General features: G+C 50.8%; 1 protein-coding gene across 8 annotated transcripts in view; it reads right to left on the reverse strand.

Annotated features, from left to right (window-relative positions):
- The window catches only part of SIL1 (SIL1 nucleotide exchange factor), a 97,395-nt gene extending 77,122 nt beyond the window's left edge, over positions 1–20,273 (reverse strand). Inside the window, exons 1-3 of one of the 8 annotated variants that reach the window (XM_037397599.1) lie at positions 20,080–20,178; positions 19,259–19,388; positions 15,880–16,048 (exon numbers count right to left, since the gene is read on the reverse strand). The gene's annotated coding sequence lies outside the window, so the exon portion shown is untranslated. Of the gene's footprint in view, positions 1–314; positions 415–15,879; positions 16,049–17,689; positions 19,203–19,258; positions 19,769–20,079; positions 20,179–20,208 lie in introns of those variants that run through there. The other 7 variants (XM_037397604.1, XM_037397601.1, XM_037397602.1 and 4 more) reach the window with 7 other exon arrangements.
- Positions 20,274–22,176: the final 1,903 nt, after the last annotated feature.

Here is a 22,176-nt window from a genome sequence, read left to right on the forward strand (position 1 = left end):
ACAGACGTATGCAGAGGGCATGAGAGGATTTCCAAACCAAGTGTTCTGTGGATACAATGCATTTTTAGAAAAAAACTCTGCAGCTTGCAGAGCAGAAAGGGTAGCAACTGTGACCCTACCTGCATAGGGAGCATGTGCTCTGAGGTAAGGACATCATTTTGGGATCCAGCAGCACCCACGTACAGCAGCAGCTGGTCAGCACCAGAACCACAAACCCCCCTTGTGCAGGGTGAAGTGGGTTTTTTTTCCCCCCAATCACCCTCTTTTGTCAAAGAAAATCAGGTACTTGGAAAAGAGCAAAGGGTCTGACTCACAGAAGCCTCTGTTGCTGGCAGCAGTCCTCCTGTCAGAGCAGGCAATGTTCTCAGCTTTGCAGCGCTGGAGGTTGTGCTCCGAGGCCCCAGAAAACTCCATCTGCACCAGCGGCCACAGAAACAGCAGTGCCGCCATTATGTTCTCTATTAGCAGGGATATTTTTACTGATTTTAGTAGCTATGCATCAGTAAGTGCCACACAGCCCTGTGAACGCGGTTGCCGTAGTCGCAGGTGACAGTTCAAAGCAAGGCAGCGCGAGGAACATATTTCATTAATGCCTTCTGCTGCTGGGAACGCACCACGCTTTCATGTCCTAACTCAAAGCCCATGCTGCGCATACTGTGCCACTCCAATAAATCCATCTGAAGCCTCATCTGAATTCTGATCTGCTGCTCCAGGAGAGCACATGGCCATCCCAGAGAGCTCCCCAGCCCCCTTGCCAGGCTCTGGTTTTACAGCCAACTGGAAGCAGTAACAATAAGCTAATCCTTGTTCTCACCTAGGGATCGACAGAGCAGTGCAGCCTTGCAAAGTTGTCTGCAAATTTACTAGCTCAGGGTGAGTATCTGCCCAGCCACCCTTCATCGAGATGGCTGGTGGTAACAAAAGCACCACCAGCAGGTTGTGTGTCTATAAACACAAGTAACTCACAAAGCTCCGTTTGCTGAGCACAGGGCAGCGCTGGAGAACAATCAAAGACATCGAGGAACACAGCACAAGCACCCCTTCAGCTGTGGCACCAAGTGGCACCAAGACCTCCAAGCACTCACAACCTCTTACGCTGAAGCCAGTTTGATGGGCAATAACAGTCAAGGAAACTGTTTGAAAGATAGATGTGTAAATTGGGATGTCTGATTGAAGAGGTGCACTCAGGACACATACTGCAATCAGTGTCAAGCCAAGATCCCTGTTCAAACACAATGTCGTTTTAATGACGCTGGCATCTATGGCTGAGACTAGCATGACATCCTAAGCCATGTGCAATGCAACAGAGGAAGAGAAGGAAATTTAGCTGACCTGACCTGAAATTTTCTTCCTCTGAGCAATAGGGTCCCTGGGTCTATAATGAGCACCTGGGTTTGCTGGCTTGCTACTGAAGAGCAGAGCAGTGTCAGTCAGATGCCCTGGGAATGTCCTGTGGCTGGGAGTCCCTCCTCCGCTGCCTGCTGCTACACCAACAGGAGAAAGAGGAGGTTTTAATCTGAAATTCAGCCTGTATGTAAGAGAGGAAACAGCTGGTGGGCAAACGGAGGATTACTAGGAGGCCACAGGATACTCTGCCCTTCCCCGTTCATTGCAGTCAGGTCTGCACAACCCTCTGCTTTCAAAGAGATGAGCAGGACCAATATGCAAACACAATCACTTCTTCCCAGAAGCACAGAGACACAAAGGCTCCTGTTAAGTACAAACCAAGCTAAGAGAAGCCAGCCTAGAAATACTCGTGTTTTGGTGGGCACAAGCCCAGGTGACTTAGCAGGTCTCTATCCTGAAGACCTGCCACAGCTCTCCCTGCCCTGACAGTACGTGGACATTGCACCATGGTTTCTGTCATGAAGCACAGGATTCCTTGGATTTCCTCGAGAAACTGGAGCCACAAGAAGACAACTTGCCCATATTAAAAACTCAATGGCTCTCATAAGAGAATGGCACAGGTCCTGTCCTGCCAAACATGTTTACCTGGAGATGGTTACCTGCAGTACGCTTTAATGTGGAGGATCCTGCAGGAAGATGCGAGTCAATGGGCAGGATGCTGCACGAACCAGACTGAGCTACCAAACCTTGCACGATGTGAGCATTCCCTACTGCCTTCAGTAAGAACAGGACTTTTGAGTCTCTGATACAAATTTTCCCCCCTTAAAAGCCATCTTCATCTTCTTTTCATGCTGCTTCTTCCCCAAGACAAGGCCTAACAATTAATTGCACTTGTCCTAGCTGCAGCGCCCAGATGAACTGCTGTGGTTCTGCATGGCTAATGGACAGGCAGCCGGGAGGCACAGGAACATCCTGCTCCATGCACCCGTCTTGAGCTCCCTCCTGCCAGGCAGGTCCTGATCAGCAACATTTCCAAAAGGATGCAGGAGTGAATTTCCCCCTTCATTAAAGCCAATATTAAAACTACAAAGATTGTGGGAGAGACCTGAATACACTTGACTGATCAAAGAAATGGATTTGAATGAAAACTAATAATAAAACCAGAATAAAATAATAATAATGAACCTATCTATCACCATATGCAAAGCAGGAGAAGAGCCGTGAATGGCAAAACTAAACATAACAAGGAGCTTCCTTCAGGGACTGATGCAATGCTCCCAGTGGAGCCCCAGTTTGTTTGTTCTCGAGCCCCCCAGGACAAACCAGGCAGGAACAGACTTCTCTGGGTACAGACCCTCCACACCAGGCTGGTGCAGGCTCCACACAGCTTTCTTTGAGGTCTGATGTTGCATCCACTTCTGCCATGCTCGGCACACTCCCAGCAGCCCTGCTCCTCCTGTTGTTTTGTTATTGGGAAGGCACGCTCATGCCTCCAGCGAGTATCCCCAGCTCCATGCAGGAGCCCACCACACTAAGAGCCCCCAACCCCTGCCAAAGGGTCCCACACCCCGGCACAAAGCCCCACACTCATGGGTGAAAGACAGGACAGCAAGCACCACTTGTTTGCAAACACCCTCAAGCTACCAGCATTTCAGTAGAGAGAGCACAGCTGCAATACAGACCGTCCCATTGATGCCGCTTATGAAATTGCTTAAAATACTTATTCTCCTTGCTTGCTCCTCATCATTTACTCCTACCAGGACTCTGCTCTGGTGTGTTAAAAACACTCCTACACAAGGGAAAAAGTTGTGGGAACACCTTCCCGTATTTGGCTGCCTACAGAGAACCCACACACCAATGAAGCCATGCTTTTAGGTTTACAGGAATAAATCACGGCTCGAGCTCTGCTGGCTAGGTACAGCCTGCCCCCAAGAAGCAGGTCCTGCTCTGACCTGCAGCAGAAGCACCGCTCTGAAATCGGACCAGTGCACAGGGAGAAATTTTGACACAGGGCAGTAGGGATGGGGAGGGAAGAAAAGGGTAACCATGGCAGAAACACCTGCTGGCAGCGCCTGGCATCTACCGTGCAATCATGCAATTTTTATAACCGCCACTAACAAATAATAACAATAAATATTAATAACCCCTACAGGCTACTTTCTTAGCCACCAGCTAACAGCAGCCCCTCTAACACAGCTGAGCTATGATACCACCTAACGTTGGTCTTTCCTACAAGCGCTGCTGGGTGCCGATGCCAGCGAGAGCTGAGCACAGATGTATCGGGCGACAGGGGACAGCGCAGCAGTGCCCAGGCACGGCGTGGGCAGCTCTCGGCACCTGGCAGCTTCGCCGGCACTGTTGTGGCTCTGCGCAGGGGCGAGGAGTGGGCTGTTGTGGGTTGTTCATGGGTAAAGCCAACATCGCCCCTTCTACCCGACCACAGGAACTCCGACCCTGTTGTTTGTATAAACAGCCTTGCACAGTTTAACATTAAACATCGTTTAGTCTATCAATTAGATTTACTTAATGGGTTTCTTCAGAAACCAGCACTCACAGAAAACGGTGCTCTCCAGAGGGCAAGAGCAGAGCTTTACACTTCAGTGGTTTGAAGTCGGAGCAAGGCTGCCGTCACCCTCTCCACCCACTCGTTAGCCGGGATGGCAGAAGGGGCCGCTCTCCACCGTGGCTCAGCAAGAACCCCGATCCCAGGGGCTGCACGGCACGTCCCGGCAGTCTTCAGACCTCCCTGCCGGAGAGCCCTGGGTCCAGGATGGGGGGATGTTCTGCTCCACTCAGGATGCTGTGTACCAAAGCACAGCATGCCTCAGAGATCAGAGGACTGAATTCATCATTTATTATTTATAAAAAAATGCATCTACCTGAATTTCTGGCAGCTGATCTCACAGGGCTCCACGACTGCCTGTACACAACACCCTCGCTCCACAAAGCTTCGGGGCTAGCAAGCACATTCAAGTCCGTACCAGAGCACAGGGGCTGAGTTGCACCAATTTAGGATTTGCCTGGAGATAAGACATGTGCAGGGACCTTCAGGTCAAACCTTCTGAAAGCTGCCACGCTGCCTGACCTCAACCACATGAAACAGCTTTCCCCTTCCTCACCACCTCACACCCCAGCTGAAAACGTCTTTCCTCCTGCCCATACCTACTCCCTTCTCCTGGCTGCAGCTTCCCACACACATACAACTGAGTGGTATTTCCCCCCATGTGTCTATCGTTTCCACCAGCCCCTATCCACACGCTGACACCCTGGCTCAGGCTAGCCCAGGAATCTGCCAGTGCTCAGCAAATCTCTTTTACCCGCTCCGCTTCCACAAGCTTGGAGAATCCGACAGAAGCGCAGGTGCCCACCACGCCAGCCCAGCCACAGGGCACCCCGACGTCCCGCTGAGCTGGGCCCGCAGAGCCAGAGGTTTAACTGATGTACCCCCAGCCCCTCTGGAAAAAGCTTTTTGTATTTTCCAAGTTCTGGCTGTTCCTCCCGTTGTTTGTCTCCCATCAAATACCAACCTCCTTCCCCTGTCAGGTGCCAGTCTCTTTCTGTATAAAGGGACTCAATTAACAGGTTAAAAAATCATGCAAAATTCAGGCTCGGTCTTAGAGAAATCCAGCGCTGATGTATCAGGCACACAAACGCCCACAGCAGCACCTGCACCACGCCACCTGCCCCAGCGTAAGTACCTATCCCCTATGGCTGTAACTCAGCCTGTCCCCGGCCCAGACCCTCGCTCCCAGCTCCAGCTCAGCCCAGAGGTTTCCCATCAGGATTCCCATCAGGATTCCCATCTCTCCTTTATCACCCATCACCCCCTGCCGCGGCCTTATGGAGCACCTGGCGCAGAGATGCCGTGACACCAGGCAAGCCAAGGGCTCCTCCAGCAGCCCTATTGATCTGCCAGAAACAGTGAGCTGCGACGTTTATGAAAAACACATCTTCTCACCTCTCTGCAGTGCACCAAGCAACACCGACAGCCCTTACCTGACGTGACACCCCACGGGTACAGGTCACAGCAGGGAGCAGCACAGTACACAGGCAGCAATGTGGCTCGCCCACTGCGTGCTCCGGCTACGCGGCCAGGCTCAACACGGTGTGGGAGCCCACCAGATTAATTGCACAGGGTGCCTGGCCAGATGCCCAGCTCAGGACCTCACCTGCAAGCGAACTGGTCTCCCCCCACACTTCCAGTTTTGTAACAAGCTCCCAGTTGAAAAGGCCACTGGGATCTGCCTCCTGGGCCAAACCCACCCAGGAGCTGCCAGATCAGCCACCGGCAGCAAAACCCAGAATAAAGCCCCAAAAGGCCAATCCTAAACCCTCTCCTGAAGGGGAATAAGGAGCTCTCTAGGGATGAACATAACCTACTCCAAGCCGGCTCGCTTGGGACCGCTCCTGGCTTTGCCCTGAATCCCTGCGTGAATCCAGACAAGCCATTCCTCATGCTGGGGCTCAGCTGCCACGGTTATAACCAAGGGAATTGCAGGGCTCCTTCCACTAAGGTCTGCAGCGATATCTTGACGTGCCTGGATGAAAGGCATTATCCAAGTTTGTTTATTTTTTTCACTGCATTAGTACTTTTAAAGTGGTCTCAGGGGATGCCTTCCTTAAGCAATTAAATAAGCCCTGGGACAGTAATGAGCACGAGGAGAGAACTGAGAGACTAACAGTACAATCATCCAGAAGCAACTCTCATGATGATTCCCATTCTTCTACCCAGGCATTTCCCACCAAGATTAAAAAGCGAGTCTTGCTCCCTGAGCATAAGAGCCTCCCCAGCCCAAAGCCAAAGCAGAAGCCAGCCAGGAGCAGGCAGCATTCGTTCAGCAGGTTTTGGCCTAAGGAAAGTTAGAACAGCAAAGCGCTCCAAGGGCTGCAAATGCACTGACATGGGAAGCTGAAAGAGAACATCACTCCTTCTCTCTCCTATTCTTCATCATCTGCCACCTTTACTTTGGGGAATGTTGGGGGGGGGTTTGCCTTTTAGAGCTACTTTAGATGTTACTTGTAGCAATGTACAGAAAAAGCAGTTTGAAATGTGACAGTTCAGCATCCTTTTAATTAAAAAAATCCCTCAGGCACCACAGAATTGCTCCAGCCAAGCACAGGCACTGGACAATACACATCTTTCCTCAGGGGAAGATGCAAGCCCAAGTCCTCCAGCAAAGGTGAAGGTTTCACAGACCCCTCTGGAGGCCCAACTGCCATTCTTAGATGGCCCAGAACATCTGCAGGGGCTGTGACCTTCCTGCTGTCGTCCTGCCTCTTGCCTCATCAGCCTCCGCTAAGTAGAGCTTTGATCCCCCGAGTGACTCCCAGTTCAGAAACTTCTTTTCTTTTGCTGCCTAGACATGAAAGATGCTGCGCTGGAGTTCCTTAGCATCTCAGTTTCAGATGGGCAGACTTTGATGCTGCACAGAGCGCCCATCTCTGCAATTCGTCTGGTCTCTTCAAAGAGCGGCAGAGCCACAGCTTGTGATCTGTGCAAAAGAGCGTTTTCCTTGGGGAAGAAAAGTCATGCTGCCGCTGATCACCACCTTGTCATGGCAGAACAAGTTGTTTCGGTGCTTCAAAGAGCTCCTCAACCTTAAATCCTTATGACATGGTGACAAATCAGGGAACCTGCCTCTGCATGTCTCACGAATCCTAGCAGAGGTTATGAAACAGCATTTCCGTGAATGCCTCAGCCACCACGGGACCCTGCACGTGCCACCAGAGTCGCGCTTGAGGGCCGCAGCGTCTGCATGGCTCCTCTCCGCGGGGAAGGCTCCAGCAACCGCTTCGCTACGGACATTTGAACTGCAAGCCTGGGCCACAGAGCTGTGCGCAATGAAGGCTCGTGGAGAGACTCCAAGTATTACACCTTCCAAGCAGTAGGACTGCTCCCGGTCCACAGGTCCCTCCTGAGCTCCACGACTGTGCTCAGAGCCGCGGGGTTCCCTCAGGAGCAGTACCTTGGCTACATCCCACTGCCCCTCAGCCACAGCAAAGGCAGGCTCCAGCAGCCCAGGCTACACCGGGCAAGGAAGAGAAGAGAGATGCAACCAGAAGCAAGTGGGTTTCCTCCACGATTTTCTCTTCCAAGGGATGACAACTGTGTTTGTAACCTCAGTACCTTCCAGTCCAGAAAGACAAGACTCAACTCAGTTTCTCATTTGGACCAACAGCATGAGACCCAGTCATTTAAAAGAAACATCCTTTTGTTAAAGAATACCCCATAAAGAGCCATTTTGTGGACTGGCGTATCTCAGCAGCTGAGCAGCACCAGTACACGAAGGGGCCTTCCTTTGGCAGTCCTGGCTGTGACCGCATCTGCTGCCTCTGTGAACCCCACACAACGCACCCGACCCCTGGGAAGCAGCAGCCAAAGGATACAGTGATTTTCGCTCTCTGTTTCTTGGCCTTTGCTGCACAGCTTTGCAAAGCCAAGGAGAACTCTCCAAATCTCCGTGCCTGCTGTAAAGGCTAACAGTAGGCTGTTAGCCACTCACACTCTTCAAGCTGTGACGGAAGATGGATCTGCAGCACCTTTCTCTCTGCTGCGAGATAGAAAGAACATCTTGAGCAGCTTCCTCTACATCCTGGTGGTGCCACAGCCTCATCTTGCCACATCAGATGGGGAGATGGCAAATCCATCACAGGACTGCCAGGTCACATTTGTATGGAGGGCCTACTTCCATGAAGACCACAGACCTCAGCTGTCCCCTCCTGCAAGCAGATTTTATCACACGATGGACAAACTATTCCGCAGAGCTTCTACATCAGCTGCCATCTAAATAAAGCTGCCACGTGAATCACGGCTGTTTCAATGACAGCCTCCACAGTGACTTCCAGTGACCGCAGACATCACACGTTGAGACAAGTTTTGGCACCAACCCTGGTCCAGGGAGTGAGAAATCTCAGCGCACCCAGAACCAGACTGAGACAGTTGCTCACATGTAGAAGGGTTTGCAGCACCAGCATCAGGCCGCGTATTTTTTCCGAGGCAAGGACCCTGTCATTTATGCATTAAATGGCACATTTATTCTGCTATTCAGGAAGAAATAATAATTACAGTGGCCTCCAGCTCTTTCAGTCTGTACTTAAAGAGCAAAAAAGGACAAAAGCAAACAGTGCTTCCACAAAAATCTCTGAACTGGCTTTTAGTTGCTGGACAAAAGCAGGACAGCTGATGAACCACTTCCCCTATTGTCCTGTCTAATTTATATTTCATAACAACAGCCAGGCACTGCAGGCAAAGCACTTCAGGAGGCAAAGCACCACTCGGGTGGGTGAGCAGATCTGACCTTCAGCCTCCCGCCTCATCACAGTGCTCCAGGTGTGCCATGACTGCCCAGAAACGTGCTGCCTACAGTGCTCTCTTCTTTAATCGTAGAGTAAGGAGCACTGAGCCAGCCTGGGCATCTGGCAAGCTCTATGTGGCTAAGTGCTTTTGGATGGCGCTGAAGGAGCCAGCACACACCCGTGGGTTCATCCACACACACAGCTACAAGATGCTCTCTCACAAACACATTTCCAGCATACATAACTCTCCCTCTAATCAAGCAGTCAGTTCTGTTCTGGTGGAGATTTACAGAGAGGTTTTTTTCTCTCGGAAGCAATAATAGATGGACAGCAAGAAAGAGAAGAAATTAATGAACAAGTAATTATTCCCAAAGTTGCTAACAGGAGTGATTCCTCACCCTGAGACAACTCTGGAAAACAAGACTAAAATGCTTAGGGGACATATTCTCAAAACTGCAGGTAATAGAACAGATAAAATGTATTTACAGTATCTCACAGGGGACATGTACTTTTTATTCTGCTGAGGAATGTAATATTCTACTCCTCATTACAGAGTTAATAGGGTGCCCTAAAAAAAAGTAACTTAACAAAGTGTCTTTAATGGCAACTGGGTCCATTTCCAGAAATGCAGGCTTTTCTCCTCTTCTGCTCCCCAAACCGAAGCACAACGAGCACATAAGCAACTTTAATAATCTATGCAAATGGCACAATTTAACAACGGGCAAAGAGGAGGCTGGAATGGGAGGTGGGCTAAAATAACGCTCCCTCCACTGACACTTTCTAAGAGGAGGAAGAGGAGGGCAGGCTTGCCTTCCCCAACTTCCCCGGTGCACACAAAGCCACGGCTGCCAGCTAACAGACTGCGCCTGAAGTACCTGCCAGCAGAAACAATTTGTCATGTGTCAGATCAAATAAACTCTTATGAGGCCACTGCACTCCCTGAAGCAGACGGCTGCCAAACTCCAAAGGAGAAATCCAAGAAACCTAGCCGGCCCATGTCAGACCCAAGTGCCTACGAAGACCAGCACACTTTTCATTTTTAAAACACATCAGTACAATGCAATCTGTTCCTGTGCAGCACTCCCATGCAAGGCAGCCATCAACAATATCCATTATTAAAAAGAATTTGGTGTTTAAATTATCAGTCTGGGCTGAAGCTCCTCATAGTCCAGAAACTTCATGTTCCTCATGCAGCGGCACAGCATCTCGCTCATCCTGGAGAGGCAGCAAGAAGGCTAATGTTTATCAAAGAGCCCTGGCGTGGTAACACGCCGCGATGGATTATCATCTGCCTGAGCAAGCGCTTCTCCCCTCCCTGCCAGCCTTGCGCTTTCTCACTAAAAAGTGAATTACAGATTACTTTTCTTCTAAATAGTCCTACAGCCTCTTTTCTGGTTCACTCCTGAGCACTGTCGCAGCTTCCCATTCCCTGGGCTTGTGCCATTCCAGCCCCTGTGTTGAGGCCCCTTGTGGGTTCCCTATTTGCCGCATGGTCCTGCAAGAACCATTGAAGCACTGGCCCTGGACTCCCCAGCACTGGCCCTGCTGTGGGGCACATTGCTCTCTCCCTGTTATCCTGCTGAGCAGAACATGCCCCTAAAACTGCTCTGGGCACATCTGCAAGATTTACTCATGCCAGCCAGTACTGTGGGGACCCAAATCTCACCTGCCCCTGCAAAGACCAGGCGCAAGCACCTACTGGTCTGCACAGAGGCCATACCCCTCAGCCCAGGGCTCAGCTGCCAGCTCCAGATGTTCCAGATGCCACTGTGTTTCATCTGGGGCCAACCACCTGAGTCCCACCACAGCCAGGAAAACTGCTCCTTCCCTAGAGGATGAATAATGGCGCCAGAAAACTTTGGCTGCAAGAGACCTGAGGTTCCTGGCCAGGAAGCTTGACCAGCCCACCGAGGAGGTTAGCTTATCCAGAGTGAGAGCAAACAGGAGAAAGGCAGGAGATCCAAAGGAAGGATGAGAAAAGCAGGAGACGTTGCCTCAAGTCACCAAAAAACCAACTGCCTGCCCCAAAATCCAACAACAGAGCCCTGAGTAACACTACACATCAAAAAAAAAAAAAAAAAAAAAAAAAAAAAAAAAAAAAAGAGGTGAGAAGAGGTAAAAGCTGGCAGCCTAAAGCAAGGAACAAGGGAAGAAAAAGGCAGCAGGCACAGGACATTCCCCTTGGTATTGGTACTACCAGCACAAACCTCAGCTGTGTGGGTTTTTTTTACAGAATTTATTTAAAAGAGAATCTGACGCCTCATGACAGGTTACGTTTAGACACTATTTTCTCTGTACCGGACTCCTCTCCAGCCACAGGAACTGGCACCAAGCACAGGACACCATCTTGCCAGTCTTACCTGGACAGGATGGTTGTTGCCTACAAGCACCTCATCCAGCGCAGAAAACGCCATCAGCCGGTACGTGCACCAGGAGAGCTGTAAAGCACTCGCAGCACTGCTTTCCAGCACGGAGCAAAACACAGGCTGTTACCGTAATGCAGTGTTAAACCGAGATCTCATGAAGGAGGAGGTTAGCAGACACAAGTGTCATTTACAGCAATGCTTTTCAGGCACTTGCAGAGACGCCAGTCGAAAGCCAGGTTCCCACAGCCTCTCCCAGGTTTTACACGCCCCAGTTTCCACCCAGCAGCTCTGTGGACAGTGACCCAGGCCAGGTGAGCCAGCGGTGAGGGCCAGCACCAGGCACAGCCAACCCTTGCTCCCAGCCACCCCAGCCCAGGATCCGTTTGCAGGCAGCTTAAGCAGGCAAAGCTGTAGGCATCAATCCAGGACATGGCTTGAACTCGCATCTCTGAACACGAGACAGGGGATCCTCCTCTGAAAAATTTACCTTTTTTTCAGCTCTCTGACTTGGAGAGATCTCAGAGAGAAATCAAAGGGCTGTAGTGCTGCAGGAGTCCAGGGCACCAGCAAATGCTGGTTATGTTTCTAAACAATGGAAAATTTCCCGAACAATAAGAGAGAACAAAACCCACGCTAGCCGCCAGAAACCAGCCAGAACTCAAGGATGCTCCAGCCAGGAATCTCACTCAGCTCCTCAAGCAACGCTCTGCACAAATCCAAACAAAGGAGCCCATTTACATCATCACCGATGAATTTCTTTACCCCTAGAAAACTTGTACAAGTGCCACGCGTGTGAGTGCCATGATGATTTCCAACATCCTCCTGCTGACACTGAACAGACTTTCCAAGGTTTTCTGCAGACACTTTGTACTTGATTACCCCACACTTGCTGGAAGAAAAAGAATGAAATGCACTCAAGGGCCATTTGCTTACTCCTGATTTCGGTACAACAATACAACAACAACATTTTTACATCCCGGCAACTTCCCTGTGCCAGAGCTGGCACACACCACGTCCAGCCACCAGAGACAGGAGCTGCTCACCAAAAGAATGAGCACCTCATACCCAGCCCTTTGGTTTTGTAACCCTGATGAGCCATAATGCATTAAGCAACAGTGCACTATTCGAAACCAAGTCCAGAGCTTGCAGCAGAACTTAGATCACCCAAGGCTCCTGCTGGAAATTTTCCACACTGTAACAGTTTATTTTGTGGGTAGGAAGACATCAAGAAAATTAATTAAGTCAGAGTAAGAAGAAAAAACTCCCCCTAAAGTGAGTAACTGCACTAAAGCAGCGGTCGTGAGCAAGCCAAGTACATTTTAAGGGCTATACATTTTCACTTCCAGAGTCTCAGAAAAGAAAATGGAGTGACTTTGTTCTGTATGCATATTGTCCACCATTTGTTATTGTCTGTCTATTGATGCTTACTTGAAAAACAAAATTTAATTAAACCCTACAGTACTGCACAGCCTGCCTTTGAAATATGCCCGCATTAGTGGATCATTACAGTAAATGAAATACAGCTTCATATTGTATTTTTCAAATAATGTCCTAAAACATTTACAAATTAAATAATACTCTTGCAGGGAAAAATTAAGAGACACAGTGTTTAGCAAGGGCAAAGAGATGTTTACAGATGAAGTCTGAAATCAGACGTGGAGGCAATGAGGCAGAGAGGTGCCAGAGGGCTCTTCTAGACCTTGTCGAGACGGTTCTCCATGTACCAGAAACTAGACAGAGTGTGCCAGTGCCAGGCGAGCAGAAAGGGCAGTGTCCCCAAGCCCCCAAGGATGTCAGCACAAGCTCATCCAGGGTCTGGGGTGCGCCAGCACAGCCTGCCATGCCGGGGAGGTGCCTGCACTCTCTGCGTCCTTTGGGAACCTGGCCAGAGCCATACCAGTCATAGGGAAGTAAATCCTTGCAACAACCAACTCCAAGCAGTGAAGATCTGTACTCCCAGCGGGGTGAGAAAAGGGATGCAGAAAGGTGCTCTTGTGGCAGGATGAGAAATGCAGCACTAACATTTACGGGGAAGAGGAAAACAAAGGGAGCTTTGGTTTCTCAGGGTAAGTAAAAACACAAGCAGGTTAGTGAGTCAATGCTGGTCATAGCAGCAATGCCTGATGCTGAACAAAGCAAAGCAGCATTTTAAAAAGCAAGTGAATATTACATGAGCTTTACAGCTCAGGTTTGAAGAGATCCAAGATTTGTCTTTTCCTTAATAGCATCTGGGGCAATGCCAAATGTTCTTTGACAAATTATTTACTCCGAGAAATCATTTTGCCTAAACAAGTGTAGCCCATTACCACATCCTTCCTCACATCAACTGGAAAAGGCTGTGCTCCGCAGTTCCTACAGCCCCATCTCCATGGTGATGCACCAACAGAGGTACAGACTCCAGCAAGAAGACAAACCTCACCAATGAAAAGGCAGAAGATGGCAGAGCTCTCACCAGTGTGAGCCCTGGAGAAAGGTGAGCTGCGTGCGCCAAGCACCAGCAGCGCTGGCAGGCAGGGCTTTCACGAGAAGCAGAGCATGCTGGCCTAGGAGCAGGCTGGAAACAAGGAAGAAAACCTTGCAAGGGCACCTCCGGATCTATTTTACAGGAAGACAGTAAGAGATTCACTGCTGCTGCCCATGCCAAGGATCAGCAACTGACAGCCGAATTCCCGTAGGTCCTGCCAAGTTCTCATCAGCATGTGAATCTATTATTTAAAGGAAAAATGTTCAGCCTGGCATATAATCATTGAAAGCTGTCAATGTCCAGCTCATGCAGGGCTTCCTCTGTGGAAAGGATCCTTCCCTGTGAATCAGGGACTCCTCACCAAGTTCACAACTCCTCACCAACGTCACAAAATTAAAACGAACAGCTGCAGCAAGGGGTGATCCATTATGCATCGCCTTATTGGTGCTACAACAATAATGAGCACTGGGACCCCGAGGTATTACACAGCACACAGCAAGCTTGGGCAAAACCCACTGGAGTACAGAAAATGCAGCCCAGGACCCTTCCTAATAGGAAAATATGTTGGTAGAGGGGCATTGGGACCAACATAGCAGAGCTGGCACACAGAGCATCCTTTCTGCACTGGAAGGAGACTTCGCTGAGGCTGTGCGGGTCCAAACTGTCAAAGGCAAAGCAAGCGCAGCACTTGTGCACCAGCCAGGCGGCTGGCTCCTACCTGCCGACATGCCCTCCTCACCTCCCCCACAAAAGCCTCCCTCAGGATCAACAGCTCACGTCCACTCGCCTGCACACCCCCACACCTGCTCTCCCATCAGTGGACAGTGCAAAAGCTGCCAGCGGCACTCATACAGATTTAGGTTGGCTTTGCACTTTCCAGGCTGTGGCAAAGCCCCCCCCGCCCCTCCTTAAAAGCAGCACCACCAGCTTGCATAAAAGATGAAGATTGCTGAGCCTCCTGCAGCCCTTCCCGAGGTGAGAGCAATCTGTGCACACTGTAATCGTCAGGCAGCAGGAGCGCAGTGAAACCGGGGCAGCTAGACTGCAGCGTGAGGTTAAAAATGATTGGGTTTCACATTCACAGGTATTTCAAGAAACATGCTCATCTACAGCTCGCCAGCACTCTTCTCCACCTCTGAACATACCAGGAACAAGGTCTGAACATTTGAAACAGACCAGACTGCTACTCCCAGTCTGCAGGAGGAAATAAAGGGAATGGGATATCTGATAAGGAGGAGGGGGAGCAGCCCAGACACCTCTGAAAGTGCCCTGCTTCTGCAGTTCAAGGTTAAACATCTCCTTTGCATTAATGTCTCAGCCTGCCTCTCTCAAAAGCTGCGCCAGGTAATTAGAATAATTATAACTATTATTAGACCATAATATTATTATAGCATTTTTGCTACACTTGACATCTGTTGGCTGATAGATTTTACTGGTACATAAGAAATAATTGTGCATAGATTTCTTCAAAATGAGCACCAACATGGAAGACGTTAAAGCGTTCTGCATTGTAAAAGTTAATTTTATGGAAGCATGCTTGAAATAAAAATTCTAAAATCAACAGTTAAACTTTTAAAAACTCTCATTAAAGAAATTATTTGGGTTTAAAGTAGGCAGCTGTTAAAAAAATGCTGACTTTTCATTCGATACTTAAACACATATACCTGGCTCAGCAGCTTCTTCAGATCAACATAGGCATCTTCTTCCAACCTATTCCAGTGACCCAGAGGTTTCTAAATCATCCCTCCACCTTCCTTTTTGTCTCTGCAGCAGGTGTTTGAATTATTTGGGCAAAGAGCCTGACTATGCAGAGAACTAGTATCATTAGGACTCTTACAACCTGCTCACTGAAAATCCTACAGAATTATCAGCAAACCACATCAAGAATAAAATACAGCTTCTTGCATCCCACAAAGCCCAAAGGGCTTTGCAAACTGGACTGGAGACGCAATCTATCCACCACCAAAATTCAGCTGTAATCCAGAGCTGAGCACAACCTTTCTACCATTATTTACCACAGCGCACAGCTGCCCAGAGGGAAGTGAGAAAGAATCCAACAGAAACCACAGGAGTGCTTTAGAGAGGTTGAATATTCTCCCCTGGAACTGAAATTTGGTCTGCCATGGATCAATAAAGGGGAACAAACAGGGCATAGCTCTATCCCATTGATGATGTCCTGGAAGCACAGCCTGAGCAAACAACTGTGGCTGTTAGCAGCCTTGAGAGGGGGAAGAGACCAAAACCACAGAGGAACCCTGTGTTGTCCTTGAATTCAGTAGGGCCCAAATTTTACCCCACAGTTACACTGATGTGCAAAGAAAGACGGTATAGTGGGTAGAAGTGCACTTCAGAAAAAGAACAACCTCTTAAAGTTCAAAAAGCTGAACACAGCAGCTCAGTACTTACAGAACTCGGGGTGCTTAGAGCTGGTTGTGTGTGGACAGTGACTTTTTCTCCAGTTAAAGGTATTCCAGTTAAAGTTACTCCTCTTCCTTAAGCTTAGTTCCCACCGAGAAGATGACTCGCAGAGCCCTAGTGCAACAAGGGATCCCGCAACCGCTCCCACAGCGACACACTATTCAGGGATAAAAGTGAGTGTAATTAATTTTTTCAGAGCAAGTAATTTTTTTTCCCCCAGAGCAGAGCAACCACACAAGGAACTTTGAATTACTTGAGGAGAAAAATGTATTTTTACTACCGTAGTCACATACAAACAAGTCTAACTTTCACCAAGGACACACCTACGGATAAATAAAGGGGAGCAGGACACTACAGACACAAATTCTCCCATGCACACCCCACTGCTACCAAACCAGAGGCAGCTGGGGAGCTCTCAGTGGAAAGCAGGGCAGGGTGACCAGAGGTTTGCCTCTGAGCAATGCTAGTCCTAGCAAGTGCCAGCAGGAAGCCCCAGTTACATGAGGTTCATGAAAGCTCTTGAAAATCACGCAGGTCCTCAGCAATGGGGCACAAATCCCCTCTCCTGAGATCTGCCCATCACACCTCTGACCAGCATTACACAGGCTCTTCACTCTAACTGTCCGACACGTTCAGGCAAACCAGAGCAACTCAGACTAGACAAGCTCACCTTAACGAGGCACAGTGCTCATTACTAAGAAAAAAAAAAAACCAAACCAAAGCAACCCTCTCATACACACACTTTAGCTATCTATGATTCCCTGTCACAACGGGAGAAAAGCCTCACATATGGGCCCTCGGAGCTCAGTCCAGGTCTGCATCTATTAATCGTTTTCAGTAATGGCCTGAACAATGAAAGAGAAAGTACTTTCCTAAAACCTGAAAGGATGCCCAGCAGTTAAGAGCTGGAAGCACTCTGGAGGTCATGATCAGAATTGATGAACTGAAGAAAAGTCCCCAAAACACCCATGAATCAATAAAAAGAAAAGCAAGGAAAACAATGCAAAGAACTGCACTCAGAAAGAAGCAAAAACAAAGAGCAAGGACCCAAATATAGCACGGGAAAAGCTCTCTGGACAGAAGTAATGCTGAGGAAAACTGGGGGCTAGACTAAAAACGTGATGTGTGTCAGCATTGTGGCACCACAGCTCCAGCTGCAAAGACCTAAACATTGTTCTGTGACTTAGGAATCCCTAATTCTGGGGTAGAAGGCCATGCTCAGTGCTGGGTATCACCCCTAAGAAAGTTGCAGACAAGCTGGAAGGTCTGGGCAACAAGCAGGGCAGTCAGTAGTTTAAAACACACAGCCCCAAACCCATAAGGTTTCTCCGTCCCTGCTCCCGTCCAGGGTCTGGAACCAGCTCTCAGTATTTAACAGCTGCTTACAAGCAGGACAACCACACCTTGGGCTCTCCATTCTGTGAAGACAAGAGACAAAGCGGCCGGCTGATTTTGCTGCAAGGGTGAATTGGACAAGGTATCAGGCTCTCTGAGACCAGCATTTCATCAAGTCCCAGAGGGAACTTGCCCCCATCCAGATCCACGCTAACATCCACTGCTGTCCAGTCTGGAGCTGAGCATCTCTCAACTGGCCCCAGGACAGGGGCATGGACAAGGAGGCTTTTCCAGCCCTGCATTTCATTTTAGCATCCTCCATCTGGCCACTCCTATACCACTACAGCAGTGACATCTTGGAGCTAAATTAACAGCCTTTTCTTCCCCAAAATACAACAGAGCTGCCCACACTGCAACGCAGGACAAGCACAGCCATAACCATTTCAATTCACATTTTCATTACCTTTCATAAACGAAGCTCTTCAGCTTAACTTGCCACCAAGCTAATCTGGCAGTGAAGACAGCCTTCCCACGTGCTGCAGGGTGCTGACCTGGGCTGCCTGTGGGGAAGAGCAAGACTTCGCTCCTCCTCCCTTACCCCCAAACAGCCCCACCAACCTGGGCAATGGGCTGTAGCCCATTAAGTGTCACCACACAGCTGAGCAGGCAAGCCCTCCCTACCCCACACAGAATAATTTGAGACGATGATTACTGAAAGCAATTGAAATCATTGAAACAAGGTGTTTCAAAGCAGGCAAGAGCAGCTGTGCCTGTGCAGCTGATGCCATACACACACAGCTGCAGCAGATCCTGACCTAAAGCTCTGCGAGAAATCCAGCAAGGGGACAAGACCTACAAATCATATGTAAAAGTGGGGCTTAACTTCCAGGAACATTTCCTATTTCCCAGTGATTCAAGGGGACTTTGGGGTTTTTTGTCAGAGCTTTAGGAGCAAGCTGCCTCACAAACCACAGCCAGAAGAGGTTTGACAAAGCCTTCATTAGCATGTGCCGTCTCCTTTCACAGGGCTGTTTCCCAGAAAATCCTGAGTGTTGTGTCATCTTTCCCTTCAGGTGCTAAGAATATCTCTGTGTTAATAAAAAATAGTAACTAGCTTTATATGGAACTCATCAACAAAGTGCTCAACAAATCTTAATTAAAGCTGATTCACCTACTTCACGAGCACAAGTTAAATGTTATTTCTCAGAGGGGAAAGCTGAGTGGTAAGAGAGCTGAGGTGGGTTATAAAAGCCACAGAGGGAGTCAGTAGCAGACAGGATTAGCACATAGAAAGACTATTATCCCTAAATTTATGCCAATAATCCACCGCCTTACAAATTCTCAGGGTATAGCTGATGTGCTTTCAACCACACCTGCCCAGCTTGACCACATCTGCATTTAAGTAGTCTTCCATTTCCTCGTCAAGAGAAGACAGAGAGAGGGGTTGGGGGTGCTAGAGTTTTTCAGGGTTGTTTTTTATTGCTCAGGCTAAAAAAAGTCTCAACCCTAAAAAAGAAGGTGGCAGTGGTAGCACCAGCACCGGTCTTGTGCTGCTTTAGGGTGCAGGGGCAGCGTTGCAGGTTCAAGGGTTCTTCTGACAACTCACTAGGAATGGCCAGTTTCCAGTTTATTTCTTTAAAAGGATCATATTTGCATCCCTTCAAATCTAGTAAATGTATGCTTATGCACATGGAACTTGCAGACACTGCTCTCACCTCTGTTAGCCACATTTCAACACTAAAGTTCACTTTAAGTGTGTACAGTTCTACATCCAGTATTTTGGATGCTTCCACCATAGAAATGCCTTGGAGGCTGTCGAAAAACACCAACATGATACCAGCTGGTCACTTTGAAGCAGGATTGGGGGAAAGAAAAGACAGGAAAAAAAGAAAGTCCAGCTATTAATAATGCTGCTCCCAGAGCAGAAATTAATTCCAAAGGATCACGCAGAAGAGACACTGCAATAGCATGTTCAGTAAATGACAGGGTGTGCCATCAGCTTCTAGAGCCATGGAGACACGGCGGCACTTACGAGGTTCCCTACCAGGGCCGTACGCCAAGCAGCCTCCTTGCGGCTCTGCCTGTGCAGACTGCACTCCTTCCGCGAGGGAACTACACAGCGTCAGTGAAGTCACACTTTCTGCCTCTGAGCTGTAGCCGTGCTAGGTTAGAACAGAACACTGTAAAATAACTAACTTGCCTCGAAGAAATTGTGTCTACAGAACTTGTTAGGGTAAGCCTAGGCCATCTTGAGAGGTGGGTAGTGTTGATTATTTATCAAAGATTACTTTCAACGTGAATGTTAGTCAACCACTGAAGTTAAACATTTTAAGGCAATATTCCAAATAATGCTTAAACGCAACATCCCATTTGCTCAGTTTTCACTCCCTGGCTTCGTGCAACGTGTAACTTTGCTAGCTCTCCAGCAAGAAAACCACAGGCAAGCTTGTACCAAAATAATTAAACCGTTTTAAAATCCACGCCTCGTGTTACCGAGTGTGTACCCGAAGAAAAACCCACGTTAACGGCCCCGAGCCGCCCCCGCGGCACCAGGGAGCTGCCCACCCCACACCAGCCCCGCCGCCTGCCCCGCAGGGCCCGCACGGCCGCTCCGAGCGGCGGCTGTGCCCGAGCCGCGCACCGGGCCCTGCCCCGCCCCGGCACGGCGCCCGCACCGGGCCCGGACCGCCGGTCCTTCCGGAACAGGCCGCCCCGGGCGCGGCCGCCTCCCCCCCCGCCGTGCCCCCGCCTCAGGACCACTCTGTAGAGGCAGCCCCGGGCCCTACACCCTCAGCGCCCGGGCAAGGCCTCCTCAGGGAGCGCCCGGCGGCGGGCACCCCCCCAACGCCTCACCGCCGGCCGCCCTCGGCCCAGCGGCGGGGACAGGACGCGGGGCAGCGCTGGGCCCCGTCTGCGGCCCGAGGGGTGCCAGGAACGCGGCCCCGGCCCCCGCCCCCGCCCGGCGCGGCCCCCCCCACTCACCGCTCCGCACCGCGCACGCGCCGCTGGCGGCCCGCCCCCCCCCCCCGGCACGGGCCGGCGCTGAGGCCCCGCCCCCCGGCCCGCGCGCGCGCAGTCCTGAGGCGCCGCCGCCGCGCCTGCCTACGGGCCCGTCCGCAGGGGGAGCGGGTAGCGGTCCCGCCGCGGGCTGTGCCGGGCCACGGGCGGGCCCTGGGGCCCCGGGGCAAGGCGGCCGGCTGGTCTGGCAGCCGTCGGGCCCTGTGGTTTCGGGGAAAAGGGTAAAACGGCTTTGCCGAAGAGCCCCGCGCCGCAGCGGGCGGCCTGCGGGCGGCCGGTCCCGTCCCTGGCTGGTCCCGGCGCCCCTCAGGCTCCGCCGGTGGCCCGCGGGCCGTGTAGCCGCCGAGGGAGGGAGCCCGGGCTCCTGCGCCCGAGCCGGGTGGCCAGCTCCGGCCTCCGCCGCGCCGTGCCCTCGCCCGCGCCGTGCGGCGGTGGGGAGGGAGGGGGCGACGCTTGCTCGGTGCGTGCGGGCGCGCCGGTGCCGGCCGCGGTCACACCTGCCCGCCGCTGGCCGCTGCCGTGCCCCCGTATGTGTCACACGCTGTGAGGCAGGCGGTGCAGCCTGAGGTGAACACGGGGGTGTTACCTCACAGCCTGGGTACCTGGCGTCCCCTGGGCCGGGCTGCAGGCGTGAGGAAGCCGGGTGTGAGCCAAGGGGCCCCTTCGGCCTCGTTAGCTCGCAGCACTGTGCTGATTAACATCGGATGCTGAAGCATTTCCCACCTCTCTCCCAGCCAGTGACTGAATGATGGCGTTGCAGAAATTATGGAAAAGCCACAGCCCCGAGCTATGCAACCCTCCTCCCCGGCAAGGGCTGGGCTGTGGCTGAGGAGCAGCTGGTGCATGAGGATGCCCATGGGCTCCATCACACACCAGGCAGCAGCCAAAACCACCCTGCCAGAATTGAACCTGCAATGCTTAATTATCCAGTGAAGGATGCTCAGCGACAAGTGACAACTGATGGGCTGGCACGGTGTGAGGGGACCAGCGGGAAGCTGTGTGCCCACCCTGTCCCCTGGGCCAGTCTCGCCATGGCTCTACTGACCCATGTGCTATGCTTTTGCTGCTGGCATCCACAACGATCCTGCAGGCAGGAGATTGATTGCAAGCAAATCCCAGCTTTCACTTCCAGTAAATGAAATGTTTTCAGTCTTTTCCAGGTTGGATGTAAACACCTCCAAATCAGAATCTGGAATCAAAACCCACAAAGCCCGTCAGGACTGCTCCACAGATTTATTGAGGTTTATGATTTTTATTGGGGCTTACAATTTTTCAGGCGGCTATGTGATTTCTGGCAAGACATAACTCCTGGTCTTTGAGTACGTGAAAGGGCTGCCCTACTGCTGCCTGTTCCTTCTCCTCCCTTTGGGGCTCTGGGCCCTCTTGGCTCCCAGAGCAGCAGTGCCAGCAGCTCGGGACAGAGCTTACCTACCTGCCTCTGCCCAGACCCTGATGTGGCCTCTCTGGTTTCTGGAGAATTAGGTCTGGATTCTCTCTCTGAATCCAGCTGTTCTGCGCTGTTTCTGCCAGGTGGAACAGCACTAACAGAATGATCAGCCATCTCTCTGAAGCCACCGTGAGTCCCCTTTCAAGCAATAAAATGCCTTCATGCACCAAACCCAGGGCTGGCAGTTGAGCAGGGCTACTTGCAGCCCAAGAGCCAAATGTCAGCTGGGGCGCAGGGAAAGAGGAGTTTTGCCCCGGTTGCAGCCTAACAGCGATGCCAATGCGGCAGGGTGCCCGCGCACCAGCCTCATGACAGCCCCAGGGGGTTTGGGAAGTCTTGCTGAAATGCTTAGTCTATAGTCGAAGAGAGGAGTGCTGCTGCATCCGCAGGCAATACCAGCCTAATCCCGCCGTCTGAAACCACTTGCACATCAAAGAGATTAGAAAACACGCTCTGCATGTATTATCTTTCACATTTTGAGTTCT

Source organism: Falco rusticolus, chromosome 8 (genome assembly GCF_015220075.1).
Source record: "Falco rusticolus isolate bFalRus1 chromosome 8, bFalRus1.pri, whole genome shotgun sequence".
Classification (NCBI taxonomy): domain Eukaryota; kingdom Metazoa; phylum Chordata; class Aves; order Falconiformes; family Falconidae; genus Falco; species Falco rusticolus.